The sequence below is a fragment of the Staurois parvus genome, unplaced genomic scaffold (genome assembly GCF_062004578.1).
Source record: "Staurois parvus isolate SC_StPar_1 unplaced genomic scaffold, SC_StPar_1.0 ptg001918l, whole genome shotgun sequence".
NCBI lineage: Eukaryota > Metazoa > Chordata > Amphibia > Anura > Ranidae > Staurois > Staurois parvus.
This window is the reverse complement of record NW_028319714.1, coordinates 347,501-362,869: the sequence shown is the minus strand read 5'-3', so window position 1 is coordinate 362,869 and position 15,369 is coordinate 347,501. Positions and strand designations below refer to the sequence as shown.

Below are 15,369 nucleotides of genomic sequence, written 5' to 3'. Positions count from 1 at the left end.
GCACTATTCCTCCCACTGACACCAATGATGGGGCACTATTCCTACCACTGACACCAATGATGGGGCACTATTCCTACCACTGATACCAATGAAGGGGCACTATTCCTCCCATTGACATCAGTGATGGGACACTATTCCTACCACTGACACCAATGATGGGGCACTATTCCTACCACTGATACCAATGATGGGGCACTATTCCTCCCACTGACACCAATGACGTGACACTACTCCTCCCACTGCAAAATTACAGTTATGAAGTAGCAACGAAAATAATTTTATGATTGGGGGGTCACCACAACATGAGGAACTGTATTAAGGGGTCGCGGCATTAGAAAGGTTGAGAACCACTGGTCTAGGCGTATGATTCTCACTTCAGGTGCGAGAGGTCCCGGGTTCAAATCCCGGATGAGCCCAAGCTTTAGGCAGATGGCCTGAGTTCCCATTTCCTTCTTGGTCGCAGCCAAGGTTCTTTTATGCATACAAGGGAGAGGTGCAGCGCTAACTAAATGAATAAATATACTTATATACTTGATAAATATAAATATAAATCAGTAAAAAGTGCTATTAAAGTGCAAAACGGTGACTAAATGATGGATATAGTCCATATCGTGCTCAGAATCCAAGAGAGTCCTTTAAGAGCTCCAATCCCTGGATTCGTGGATGAGGTGATAAAAGTAAAAATTGCGCACTCACCAAATGCGCAATTCAAATGCGCATTCAAAGCTGATATTCCAAGGTCCTCATATGGATCTGGTCAGATCTGGTCATGGAAAGCCCTCTGTCACCTGGTAGTGTATTCCACACATAGAAGAAAAGGCCGCTCTGCAGATGTAAAGGACTCTGAGAACACTCAACAGCACGCCCACGTGCTAACGCACCTCCTCAGGTAGATTACTCCGCCTCGGCAGTAACACGGTTCACAGATCACGTGAACCGTGATCTGTGAACCGTGTTACTGCCGAGGCGGAGTAATCTACCTGAGGAGGTGCGTTAGCACGTGGGCGTGCTGTTGAGTGTTCTCAGAGTCCTTTACATCTGCAGAGCGGCCTTTTCTTCTATGTGTGGAATACACTACCAGGTGACAGAGGGCTTTCCATGACCAGATCTGACCAGATCCATATGAGGACCTTGGAATATCAGCTTTGAATGCGCATTTGAATTGCGCATTTGGTGAGTGCGCAATTTTTACTTTTATCACCTCATCCACGAATCCAGGGATTGGAGCTCTTAAAGGACTCTCTTGGATTCTGAGCACGATATGGACTATATCCATCATTTAGTCACCGTTTTGCACTTTAATAGCACTTTTTACTGATTTATATTTATATTTATCAAGTATATAAGTATATTTATTCATTTAGTTAGCGCTGCACCTCTCCCTTGTATGCATTTTTATTGAGAAGGTTCATATGGTACCTCTTTGGTGTTCAGCTGCTGTTTTCTTCTTCTTTTATTTTAATTTTTGTGATTTTATACTAGTTGTTTTAAGCGCTCACTTATTTTGAAAATTAAGGTTCTTTTATGGCGCGCTTGAACTTTTGTAGTGCCCTTGTCTACTGCTCAACCTAGCCTGGGCAGACAGCCCAAGGCAACCAATAGCACTTGGCTCGTTGGTCTAGGGATATGATTCTCACTTTGGGTGCGAGAGGTCCCAGGTTCAAATCTCAGAAGAGCCCACAAGGTGAAGTTTTTCATCCCTCTGGAACTCAACAGCACAGACATGGTTTTACCGTAACTTGCACGTACCTACCGGTCAACGTGTAAGCCCTTCTCACGGCAGTCGCTCGAGCTACATCCAGATGCTTTTCACCTTTCTTTGACAAAGTACTTCAAATGGAGCTTGTGGCCTTCTTTCAACATACTTCCTACAATTGAAGTGGCATAAAGCTGAAATTGCATCCATAGCTTAGCCCTTAGTGCTTCCGTGTTCACTTTCCACATGAACTGCAACAGGTGCTGACGAGCCCCGTTCAGTGCTGAGATTTTTCAAAGCAGTGTGAAAAGTTGGATCAGCTTACAATTCAATGCCCAGGGACCAAGGATTTGCTTTGTCTTGACTTTAGAAATGCATACTGACCTCGTCTCCAAGTTTCCTAGAGCTCTTGACAATAAAAAAATATATTTTTTTGGGCAAAATATGCAGATGGTATTGTAGTGGGGACTTAGCCTTGGCACTCAAAAGGCAGTTGTTCTACTCAAAGAAAAAAAAAAAAAAAAAAAAAAAAATCTTGTGTATCCAAGGCTCGTTGGTCTAGGGGTATGATTCTCGCTTAGGGTGCGAGAGGTCCCGGGTTCAAATCCTGGACGAGCTCTACGAGCAAACAACTCAGCAATCTATTGGGAGGAATTGTTCACATGGTGGCTGAATCCATACAAGCAACTGTGCTAGCGGTAGCCAAGAGTGCTTAAAGGCTCTTGCATTTCCAAAATGTGCAACGGCTACTTCTGTGAAATGGGCAAGATGTGGCTCTTGGATTCTGCCTCTTTAGTCTAGGGGCTAAAGAGGCAGAACCCTTTGGGCATGGGAGCTCCAAGCCACAAGACCATGAGGCAGTCTCCAGAGCCTACCGCAGGAAAGGAGGTGATGTTTCCCCGACAAAGTTTCTTCTTTGCTTTTGAAATCTTTGTTAGTTCAAGAAAGGCAAAGACTGCAAACTCGGTTCATCAAAGGAAGAAGACTTTTTTAGAGGACAAGGCTATTTTTTGTACAAAAAAAAAACATTTCCCAGAAAGCTGGCATTCCCGGCTCGTTGGTCTAGGCATATGATTCTCGCTTCGGGTGCGAGAGGTCCCGGGTTCATATCCCGGACGAGCCCACAAGGTGCAGTTTTTCATCCCTCTGGAACTCAACAGCACAGACATGGTTTTACCGTAACTTGCACGTACCTACCGGTCAACGTGTAAGCCCTTCTCACGGCAGTCGCTCGAGCTACATCCAGATGCTTTTCACCTTTCTTTGACAAAGTACTTCAAATGGAGCTTGTGGCCTTCTTTCAACATACTTCCTACAATTGAAGTGGCATAAAGCTGAAATTGCATCCATAGCTTAGCCCTTAGTGCTTCCGTGTTCACTTTCCTCATGAACTGCAACAGGTGCTGACGAGCCCCGTTCAGTGCTGAGATTTTTCAAAGCAGTGTGAAAAGTTGGATCAGCTTACAATTCAATGCCCAGGGACCAAGGATTTGCTTTGTCTTGACTTTAGAAATGCATGCTGACCTCGTCTCCAAGTTTCCTAGTGCTCTTGACTAGAGATGAGCGAAGTATTCAAAAATTCGATTCGACTGATTCGGCGAATTCGTGGAAAAATTTTGATTCGAGTCGAATATATTCGCTGCGAATTTAACTTATAAAAGGGTGTTTCTAGGCTTCAGAGAGACTTTATATTAGTGCAGAACACTGTACCTTTAAATTAAATGCCCTTGGAGTCTGCTGGGGAAGAGAAATAATACTGACAGTCAGTATGACATGCAGATGAGTGCCGTCGATCTTAGAATCATCACACACTTCACTCATTTGGGCAGTCACGGGGCCAAAACCAGAGTGTGGAGCCACAGTGTGGCGGTGGAGGCAGCAGCAATGGGAGGCCATACAGCACCCTATGACAAAAATGGAAACCACCAGCAGTGTGAGGAGACCTGAAAGTGGCACATGGCAGAGTGTGGCGATGGAGACAGCAGCAATGGGAGGCCGTACAGGGACCCATGACACACTCTGGACCTGGCAGAAGCATGAGGAGGCGGTACAGGGGCCCATGACAGATTACGGGCCTGGCAGCAGCATGAGGAGTTGGTACGGGGGCCCATGGCAGATTACGGGCCTGGCAGCAGCAATGGGAGGCCGTACAGGGACCCATGACACACTCTGGACCTGGCAGCAGCATGAGGAGGCGGTACAGGGGCGCAAGACAGATTACGAGCCTGGCAGCAGCAACTTGGACAGGAGGACGTTCAGCTTCTGCACCGTCGGGTGCGTGCTCGCAAACTGTTGTCTCTTGGAAACGGATTCCAAGAAAGACTGCTGACGGAATCCGTGAAGAGGAGTAGCAGGAGAAGGAGCATCTGAACGAGCGGAATATGCCAACAAGCGACAACAGGGGCCCATGACAGATTACGGGCCTGGCAGCAGCATGAGGAGTCGGTACGGGGGCCCATAGCAGATTAGGGGCCTGGCAGCAGCTATGGGAGGCCCGTAATCTGCCAGCACCCTATGACAAAAAATGGAACACACCAGCAGTGTGAGGAGACCTGAAAGTGGTATATGGCAGAGTGTGGCGATGGAGACAGCAGCAATGGGAGGCCGTACAGGGACCCATGAGAGACTCTGGACCTGGCAGCAGCATGAGGAGGCGGTATAGGGGCCCATGGCAGATTAGGGGCCTGGCAGCAGCTATGGGAGGCCCGTAATCTGCCAGCACCCTATGTCAAAAAATTCAACACACCAGCAGTGTGAGGAGACCTGAAAGTGGCACACGGCATGAGACACTGTGGACCTGGCAGCAGCATGAGGAGGCGGTACAGGGGCCCATGGCAGATTAGGGGCCTGGCCTCAGCTATAGGAGGCCCGTAATCTGCCAGCACCCTATGACAAAAAATGGAACACACCAGCAGTGTGAGGAGACCTGAAAGTGGCACATGTTTGGGGCATGATTCATGGCGGATTTAGTCAGTTGTGTCAGGAACTGGTGGTTTGAAATCCAGACTAATCCACGCCTGATTCATTTTCACAAACGTGAGTCTCTCCACACTTTGGGTGGACAGTCGTGTCCTCCGCGGAGTTGCAATACCTCCTGCCGCACTAAACACGCGCTCCGATGCCACGCTACTGGCCGGGCATGACAGCCTTTCAAGGGCAAATTCAGCTAGTTGGGGCCAAAGGTCAAGTTTCATTGCCCAGTAGTCAAGGGGATTGTCTACCTCGGTTGGCAGGGTGCTGTCCAAGTAGGCCTAAGCCTGTTGTTTGAGGTCCTGCTCCAGGTCCACCTGATGCTGCTGCTGCTGCGGCTGGTTAGTAGTTTCCTCACTGCGCTGGTGAAGAAAGCTACTCATCATCGACTGCAGACTGAGGCAGCTGCTGCTGGTGGAGCTGCCACTGCTCCTACCACCCCACCCCTCCCCTGCTGCCATGGCAGTGGAACGCGAGCGCACAGGGCCCACAGTGTCTGAGGATGGACGTTGGCGCAGACAGGCAGAGACCACCTGACTACATAGGTGGTTTTTATAGTACGTTATTTTGGCCTCCCTCTCAGCAGGTGTGAAAAAGGCCACCATTTTTGAACGGTAGCGAGGGTCCAACAAGGTGGACAGCCAAAAGTCATCCCTCTGTCTGATGGTTATTATTCGGCTGTCGGTACGCAAGCAAGCGAGCATGCTATGGGCCATTTGTGCCAAGGAATGCGAGGGACTCCCTGCCTCCATCTCCACAGCATACTGCCACGGTGCGTCTGGGTCCTCTGTCTCCTCTTCCTCCTCCTCTACCAGATGCTCTTGCTCCTCCACTCCTGTCCGCTGAGTGGAAAAACCACCCATTTCACTCAATAATTCCTGAGCACCAATGTCCTCCTCTACCTCCTCCTCTTCTTCCTGTCCTGCCCCCACAGGGGTCATGTGGCGTTGAGATCTGTGCGCCACGTCTACCGCACCCTGACCAGCCATTGTTAACAGCATTTGTTCCAGGACGTGCAACAGAGGAATGACGTCGTTCATCCCATAGTCCTGCCGACTCATGAATAGCGTGGCCTCCTCAAAGGGCCTGAGCAAGCGCAGGTGTCACGCCTGAGCTGCCAATGGCTGACATCTAAGTTACACAAGGAGTACCTTTATCCGCTTTTAACATCAGGAAATCTGTGATGGCCTTTTGCTGTTCGTAAAGGCGGTCTAACATATGTAGGGTTGAATTCCACCGTGTTGCAACGTCACAGCATGAGGAGTCGGTACGGGGGCCCATGGCAGATTACGGGCCTGGCAGCAGCAATGGGAGGCCCGTAATCTGCCAGCACCCTATGTCAAAAAATTCAACACACCAGCAGTGTGTGAGGAGACCTGAAAGTGTCACATGGCAGAGTGTGGCGATGGAGACAGCAGCAATGGGAGGCCGTACAGGGACCCATGAGAGACTCTGGACCTGGCAGCAGCATGAGGAGGCGGTATAGGGGCCCATGGCAGATTAGGGGCCTGGCAGCAGCTATGGGAGGCCCGTAATCTGCCAGCACCCTATGTCAAAAAATTCAACACACCAGCAGTGTGAGGAGACCTGAAAGTGGCACATGGCAGAGTGTGGCGATGGAGACAGCAGCAATGGGAGGCCGTACAGGGACCCATGAGACACTCTGGACCTGGCAGCAGCATGAGGAGGCGGTATAGGGGCCCATGGCAGATTAGGGGCCTGGCAGCAGCTATGGGAGGCCCGTAATCTGCCAGCACCCTATGTCAAAAAATTCAACACACCAGCAGTGTGAGGAGACCTCAAAGTGGCACATGGCATGAGACACTGAGGACCTGGCAGCAGCATGAGGAGGCGGTACAGGGGCCCATGGCAGATTAGGGGCCTGGCAGCAGCTATGGGAGGCCCGTAATCTGCCAGCACCCTATGTCAAAAAATTCAACACACCAACAGTGTGTGAGGAGACCTGAAAGTGGCACATGGCAGAGTGTGGCGATGGAGACAGCAGCAATGGGAGGCCGTACAGGGACCCATGAGAGACTCTGGATCTGGCAGCAGCATGAGGAGGCGGTATAGGGGCCCATGGCAGATTAGGGGCCTGGCAGCAGCTATGGGAGGCCCGTAATCTGCCCGCACCCTATGTCAAAAAATTCAACACACCAGCAGTGTGAGGAGACCTGAAAGTGGCACATGGCAGAGTGTGGCGATGGAGACAGCAGCAATGGGAGGCCGTACAGGGACCCATGACAGACTCTGGACCTGGCAGCAGCATGAGGAGGCGGTATAGGGGCCCATGGCAGATTAGGGGCCTGGCAGCAGCTATGGGAGGCCCGTAATCTGCCAGCACCCTATGTCAAAAAATTCAACACACCAGCAGTGTGAGGAGACCTGAAAGTGGCACATGGCATGAGACACTGTGGACCTGGCAGCAGCATGAGGAGGCGGTACAGGGGCCCATGGCAGATTAGGGGCCTGGTAGCAGCTTTGGGAGGCCCGTAATCTGCCAGCACCCAATGTCAAAAAATTCAACACACCAGCAGTGTGAGGAGACATGAAAGTGGCACATGGCAGAGTGTGGCGATGGAGACAGCAGCAATGGGAGGCCGTACAGGGACCCATGACAGACTCTGGACTTGGCAGCAGCATGAGGAGGCGGTATAGGGGCCCATGGCAGATTAGGGGCCTGGCAGCAGCTATGGGAGGCCCGTAATCTGCCAGCACCCTATGTCAAAAAATTCAACACACCAGCAGTGTGAGGAGACCTGAAAGTGGCACATGGCAGAGTGTGGCGATGGAGACAGCAGCAATGGGAGGCCGTACAGGGACCCATGACAGACTCTGGACCTGGCAGCAGCATGAGGAGGCGGTATAGGGGCCCATGGCAGATTAGGGGCCTGGCAGCAGCTATGGGAGGCCCGTAATCTGCCAGCACCCTATGTCAAAAAATTCAACACACCAGCAGTGTGAGGAGACCTGAAAGTGGCACACGGCATGAGACACTGTGGACCTGGCAGCAGCATGAGGAGGCGGTACAGGGGCCCATGGCAGATTAGGGGCCTGGCCTCAGCTATAGGAGGCCCGTAATCTGCCAGCACCCTATGACAAAAAATGGAACACACCAGCAGTGTGAGGAGACCTGAAAGTGGCACATGTTTGGGGCATGATTCATGGCGGATTTAGTCAGTTGTGTCAGAAACTGGTGGTTTGAAATCCAGACTAATCCACGCCTGATTCATTTTCACAAACGTGAGTCTCTCCACACTTTGGGTGGACAGTCGTGTCCTCCGCGGAGTTACAATACCTCCTGCCGCACTAAACACGCGCTCCGATGCCACGCTACTGGCTGGGCATGACAGCCTTTCAAGGGCAAATTCAGCTAGTTGGGGCCAAAGGTCAAGTTTCGTTGCTCAGTAGTCAAGGGGATTGTCTACCTCGGTTGGCAGGGTGCTGTCCAAGTAGGCCCAAGCCTGTTGTTTGAGGTCCTGCTCCAGGTCCACCTGATGCTGCTGCTGCTGCGGCTGGTTAGTAGTTTCCTCACTGCGCTGGTGAAGAAAGCTACTCATCATCGACTGCAGACTGAGTCAGCCGCTGCTGGTGGAGCTGCCACTGCTCCTACCACCCCACCCCTCCTTTGCTGCCATGGCAGCGGAACGCGAGCGCACAGGGCCCACAGTGTCTGAGGATGGACGTTGGCGCACAAAGGCAGAGACCAACTGACTACATAGGTGGTTTTTATAGTACGTTATTTTGGCCTCCCTCTCAGCAGGTGTGAAAAAGGCCACCATTTTTGAACGGTAGCGAGGGTCCAACAAGGTGGACAGCCAAAAGTCATCCCTCTGTCTGATGGTTCTTATTCGGCTGTCGCTACGCAAGCAACCGAGCATGCTATGGGCCATTTGTGCCAAGGAATGCGAGGGACTCCCTGACTCCATCTCCACAGCATACTGCCACGGTGCGTCTGGGTCCTCTGTCTCCTCCTCCTCTACCAGATGCTCCTGCTCCTCCACTCCTGTCCGCTGAGTGGAAAAACCACCCATTTCACTCAATAATTCCTGAGCACAAATGTCCTCCTCTACCTCCTCCTCTTCTTCCTGTCCTGCCCCCACAGGGGTCATGTGGCGTTGAGATCTGTGCGCCACGTCTACCGCACCCTGACCAGCCATTGTTAACAGCATTTGTTCCAGGACGTGCAACAGAGGAATGACGTCGTTCATCCCATAGTCCTGCCGACTCACGAATAGCGTGGCCTCCTCAAAGGGCCTGAGCAAGCGGCAGGTGTCACGCATGAGCTGCCAATGGCTGACATCGAAGTTACACAGGGGAGTACCTTTATCCGCTTGTAACATCATGAAATCGGTGATGGCCTTTCGCTGTTCGTAAAGGCGGTCTACCATGTGTAGGGTTGAATTCCACCTTGTTGCAACGTCGCAGATCAGGCGATGCTGTGGAATTCCGTTCTGCCGCTGCAGCTCAAGGAGGGTGTGCTTTGCGGTGTAGGAATGGCTGAAATGCATGCAAGGTTTACGTGACATTTTAAGGATGTCTTGCAGTGGGATGGTGGATTTTAGGAACCGCTTGACAACCAGATTGAACACGTGAGCCATGCATGGCGCATGGCACAACCTTCCTTGACGCAGAGCAGACACCATGTTCTTTCCGTTGTCGGTCAACATGGTTCCGATTTTCAGTTTGCGCGGAGACAGCCATCTGTCGATTTCTCTGTTCATTACACTGAGAAGTTCCTCCCCTGTGTGACTACGTTCGCCTGGACCTGGCAGCAGCATGAGGAGGCGCTATAGGGGCCCATGGCAGATTAGGGGCCTGGCAGCAGCTATGGGAGGCCCGTAATCTGCCAGCACCCTATGTCAAAAAAATTGAACACACCAGCAGTGTGTGAGGAGACCTGAAAGTGGCACATGGCAGAGTATGGCGATGGAGACAGCAGCAATGGGAGGCCGTACAGGGACCCATGAGACACTCTGGACCTGGCAGCAGCATGAGGAGGCGCTATAGGGGCCCATGGCAGATTAGGGGCCTGGCAGCAGCTATGGGAGGCCCGTAATCTGCCAGCACCCTATGACAAAAAATGGAACACACCAGCAGTGTGTGAGGAGACCTGAAAGTGGCACATGGCATGAGACACTGTGGACCTGGCAGCAGCATGAGGAGGCGGTACAGGGGCCCATGGCAGATTAGGGGCCTGGCAGCAGCTATGGGAGGCCCGTAATCTGCCAGCACCCTATGTCAAAAAATTCAACACACCAGCAGTGTGTGAGGAGACCTGAAAGTGGCACATGGCAGAGTGTGGCGATGGAGACAGCAGCAATGGGAGGCCGTACAGGGACCCATGAGACACTCTGGACCTGGCAGTAGCATGAGGAGGCGCTATAGGGGCCCATGGCAGATTAGGGGCCTGGCAGCAGCTTTGGGAGGCCCGTAATCTGCCAGCACCCAATGTCAAAAAATGGAACACACCAGCAGTGTGTGAGGAGACCTGAAAGTGGCACATGGCAGAGTGTGGCGATGGAGACAGCAGCAATGGGAGGCCGTACAGGGACCCATGACAGACTCTGGACTTGGCAGCAGCATGAGGAGGCGGTATAGGGGCCCATGGCAGATTAGGGGCCTGGCAGCAGCTATGGGAGGCCCGTAATCTGCCAGCACCCTATGTCAAAAAATTCAACACACCAGCAGTGTGAGGAGACCTGAAAGTGGCACATGGCAGAGTGTGGCGATGGAGACAGCAGCAATGGGAGGCCGTACAGGGACCCATGACAGACTCTGGACCTGGCAGCAGCATGAGGAGGCGGTATAGGGGCCCATGGCAGATTAGGGGCCTGGCAGCAGCTATGGGAGGCCCGTAATCTGCCAGCACCCTATGTCAAAAAATTCAACACACCAGCAGTGTGAGGAGACCTGAAAGTGGCACACGGCATGAGACACTGTGGACCTGGCAGCAGCATGAGGAGGCGGTACAGGGGCCCATGGCAGATTAGGGGCCTGGCCTCAGCTATAGGAGGCCCGTAATCTGCCAGCACCCTATGACAAAAAATGGAACACACCAGCAGTGTGAGGAGACCTGAAAGTGGCACATGGCAGGGGCATGATTCATGGCGGATTTAGTCAGTTGTGTCAGGAACTGGTGGTTTGAAATCCAGACTAATCCACGCCTGATTCATTTTCACAAACGTGAGTCTCTCCACACTTTGGGTGGACAGTCGTGTCCTCCGCGGAGTTACAATACCTCCTGCCGCACTAAACACGCGCTCCGATGCCACGCTACTGGCTGGGCATGACAGCCTTTCAAGGGCAAATTCAGCTAGTTGGGGCCAAAGGTCAAGTTTCATTGCCCAGTAGTCAAGGGGATTGTCTACCTCGGTTGGCAGGGTGCTGTCCAAGTAGGCCTAAGCCTGTTGTTTGAGGTCCTGCTCCAGGTCCACCTGATGCTGCTGCTGCTGCGGCTGGTTAGTAGTTTCCTCACTGCGCTGGTGAATTCCGTTCTGCCGCTGCAGCTCAAGGAGGGTGTGCTTTGCGGTGTAGGAATGGCTGAAATGCATGCAAGGTTTACGTGACATTTTAAGGATGTCTTGCAGTGGGATGGTGGATTTTAGGAACCGCTTGACAACCAGATTGAACACGTGAGCCATGCATGGCGCATGGCACAACCTTCCTTGACGCAGAGCAGACACCATGTTCTTTCCGTTGTCGGTCAACATGGTTCCGATTTTCAGTTTGCGCGGAGACAGCCATCTGTCGATTTCTCTGTTCATTACACTGAGAAGTTCCTCCCCTGTGTGACTACGTTCGCCTGGACCTGGCAGCAGCATGAGGAGGCGCTATAGGGGCCCATGGCAGATTAGGGGCCTGGCAGCAGCTATGGGAGGCCCGTAATCTGCCAGCACCCTATGTCAAAAAAATTGAACACACCAGCAGTGTGTGAGGAGACCTGAAAGTGGCACATGGCAGAGTATGGCGATGGAGACAGCAGCAATGGGAGGCCGTACAGGGACCCATGAGACACTCTGGACCTGGCAGCAGCATGAGGAGGCGCTATAGGGGCCCATGGCAGATTAGGGGCCTGGCAGCAGCTATGGGAGGCCCGTAATCTGCCAGCACCCTATGACAAAAAATGGAACACACCAGCAGTGTGTGAGGAGACCTGAAAGTGGCACATGGCATGAGACACTGTGGACCTGGCAGCAGCATGAGGAGGCGGTACAGGGGCCCATGGCAGATTAGGGGCCTGGCAGCAGCTATGGGAGGCCCGTAATCTGCCAGCACCCTATGTCAAAAAATTCAACACACCAGCAGTGTGTGAGGAGACCTGAAAGTGGCACATGGCAGAGTGTGGCGATGGAGACAGCAGCAATGGGAGGCCGTACAGGGACCCATGAGACACTCTGGACCTGGCAGTAGCATGAGGAGGCGCTATAGGGGCCCATGGCAGATTAGGGGCCTGGCAGCAGCTATGGGAGGCCCGTAATCTGCCAGCACCCTATGACAAAAAATGGAACACACCAGCAGTGTGTGAGGAGACCTGAAAGTGGCACATGGCAGAGTGTGGCGATGGAGACAACCCACCGACTGTTTTGCTCGCTGCCAAGCTGCCACCCTCTTCTCCTGATGATGTGGAAGCATCCTTCCTCTGCTGCCACGTCTGCTCGCTCCTAAAACATTGCCTACTCTGCCACTCCTCTGCATGTTGTCTGACATACTCTTTAATTCAACGATTCTGTGTCCCTGAGTAACAATTCTGTGTCTGTCCCTGAGTAACAATTCTGTGTCCCTGAGTAATGTTTCTGTGGCCCTAAGTAACAGTTCTGTGGCCCTCAGTAACAATTCTGTGTCCCTGAGTAACAATTCTGTGTCCCTCAGTAACAATTCTGTGTCCCTCAGTAACAATTCTGTGTCTGTCCCTGAGTAACAATTCTGTGTCCCTGAGTAACAATTCTGTGTCCCTCAGTAACAATTCTGTGTCCCTCAGTAACAATTCTGTGTCCCTGAGTAACAATTCTGTGTCCCTGAGTAACAATTCTGTGTCTGTCCCTGAGTAACAATTCTGTGTCTGTCCCTGAGTAACAATTCTGTGTCCCTAAGTAACGTTTCTGTTGCCCTAAGTAACGTTTCTGTGGCCCTAAGTAACGTTTCTGTGGCCCTAAGTAACGATTCTGTGGCCCTCAGTAACAATTCTGTGTCCCTCAGTAACAATTCTGTGTCCCTGAGTAACAATTCTGTGTCTGTCCCTGAGTAAGAATTCTGTGTCTGTCCCTGATTAACAATTCTGTGTCCCTGAGTAATGTTTCTGTGGCCCTAAGTAACAGTTCTGTGGCCCTCAGTAACAATTCTGTGTCCCTCAGTAACAATTCTGTGTCCCTCAGTAACAATTCTGTGTCCCTCAGTAACAATTCTGTGTCTGTCCCTGAGTAACAATTCTGTGTCCCTGAGTAACGTTTCTGTGGCCCTAAGTAACAGTTCTGTGGCCCTCAGTAAGAATTCTGTGTCCCTCAGTAACAATTCTGTGTCTGTCCCTGAGTAACAATTCTGTGTCCCTCAGTAACAATTCTGTGTCCCTCAGTAACAATTCTGTGTCCCTCAGTAACAATTCTGTGTCCCTCAGTAACAATTCTGTGTCCCTGAGTAACAATTCTGTGTCTGTCCCTGAGTAAGAATTCTGTGTCTGTCCCTGATTAACAATTCTGTGTCCCTGAGTAACGTTTCTGTGGCCCTAAGTAACAATTCTGTGTCCCTCAGTAACAATTCTGTGTCCCTCAGTAACAATTCTGTGTCCCTCAGTAACAATTCTGTGTCTGTCCCTGAGTAACAATTCTGTGTCTGTCCCTGAGTAACAATTCTGTGTCTGTCCCTGAGTAACAAATCTGTGTCCCTCAGTAACAATTCTGTGTCCCTCAGTAACAATTCTGTGTCCCTCAGTAACAATTCTGTGTCCCTGAGTAACAATTCTGTGTCCCTCAGTAACAATTCTGTGTCTGTCCCTGAGTAACAATTCTGTGTCCCTGAGTAACGTTTCTGTGGCCCTAAGTAACAGTTCTGTGGCCCTCAGTAACAATTCTGTGTCCCTCAGTAACATATCTGTGTCTGTCCCTGAGTAACAATTCTGTGTCTGTCCCTGAGTAACAATTCTGTGTCCCTCAGTAACAATTCTGTGTCCCTCAGTAACAATTCTGTGTCCCTGAGTAACAATTCTGTGTCTGTCCCTGAGTAACAATTCTGTGTCTGTCCCTGATTAACAATTCTGTGTCCCTGAGTAACGTTTCTGTGGCCCTAAGTAACAATTCTGTGTCCCTCAGTAACAATTCTGTGTCCCTCAGTAACAATTCTGTATCCCTCAGTAACAATTCTGTGTCTGTCCCTGAGTAACAATTCTGTGTCCCTGAGTAACAATTCTGTGTCCCTCAGTAACAATTCTGTGTCCCTCAGTAACAATTCTGTGTCCCTCAGTAACAATTCTGTGTCCCTCAGTAACAATTCTGTGTCTGTCCCTTAGTAACAATTCTGTGTCTGTCCCTGAGTAACAATTCTGTGTCCCTAAGTAACGTTTCTGTTGCCCTAAGTAACGTTTCTGTTGCCCTAAGTAACGTTTCTGTGGCCCTAAGTAACGTTTCTGTGGCCCTAAGTAACGATTCTGTGGCCCTCAGTAACAATTCTGTGTCCCTGAGTAACAATTCTGTGTCCCTGAGTAACAATTCTGTGTCTGTCCCTGAGTAAGAATTCTGTGTCTGTCCCTGATTAACAATTCTGTGTCCCTGAGTAATGTTTCTGTGGCCCTAAGTAACAGTTCTGTGGCCCTCAGTAACAATTCTGTGTCCCTCAGTAACAATTCTGTGTCCCTCAGTAACAATTCTGTGTCTGTCCCTGATTAACAATTCTGTGTCTGTCCCTGAGTAACAATTCTGTGTCCCTGAGTAACGTTTCTGTGGCCCTAAGTAACAGTTCTGTGGCCCTCAGTAAGAATTCTGTGTCCCTCAGTAACAATTCTGTGTCTGTCCCTGAGTAACAATTCTGTGTCTGTCCCTGAGTAACAATTCTGTGTCCCTCAGTAACAATTCTGTGTCCCTCAGTAACAATTCTGTGTCCCTGAGTAACAATTCTGTGTCCCTCAGTAACAACTCTGTGTCCCTCAGTAACAATTCTGTGTCCCTGAGTAAGAATTCTGTGTCTGTCCCTGAGTAAGAATTCTGTGTCTGTCCCTGAGTAACAATTCTGTGGCCCTAAGTAACGTTTCTGTGGCCCTAAGTAATGATTCTGTGGCCCTAAGTAACGTTTCTGTGGCCCTCAGTAACAAATCTTTGTCCCTCAGTAACAATTCTGTGTCTGTCCCTAAGTAACGTTTCTGTGGCCCTAAGTAACGGTTCTGTGGCCCTAAGTAACGGTTCTGTGGCCCTCAGTAACAATTCTGTGTCCCTCAATAACAATTCTGTGTCTGTCCCTAAGTAACAATTCTGTGGCCCTAAGTAACGTTTCTGTTGCCCTAAGTAACGGTTCTGTGGCCCTCAGTAACAATTCTGTGTCCCTCAATAACAATTCTGTGTCTGTCCCTAAGTAACAATTCTGTGGCCCTAAGTAACGATTCTGTGGCCCTCAGTAACAAATCTGTGTCCCTCAGTAACAATTCTGTGTCTGTCCTTAAGTAACAATTCTGTGGCCCTAAGTAACGTTTCTGTGGCCCTAAGTAACGGTTCTGTGGC

The 15,369-nt window shown here is 50.8% G+C and overlaps 1 non-coding gene across 1 annotated transcript; it reads left to right on the top strand.

The window, feature by feature from the left end:
* The first annotated feature begins 2,243 nt into the window (after window positions 1–2,243).
* On the top strand, window positions 2,244–2,315 carry TRNAP-AGG (transfer RNA proline (anticodon AGG)). The gene has a single exon. It is a non-coding gene; the product is annotated as a tRNA-Pro (tRNA).
* Window positions 2,316–15,369: the final 13,054 nt, after the last annotated feature.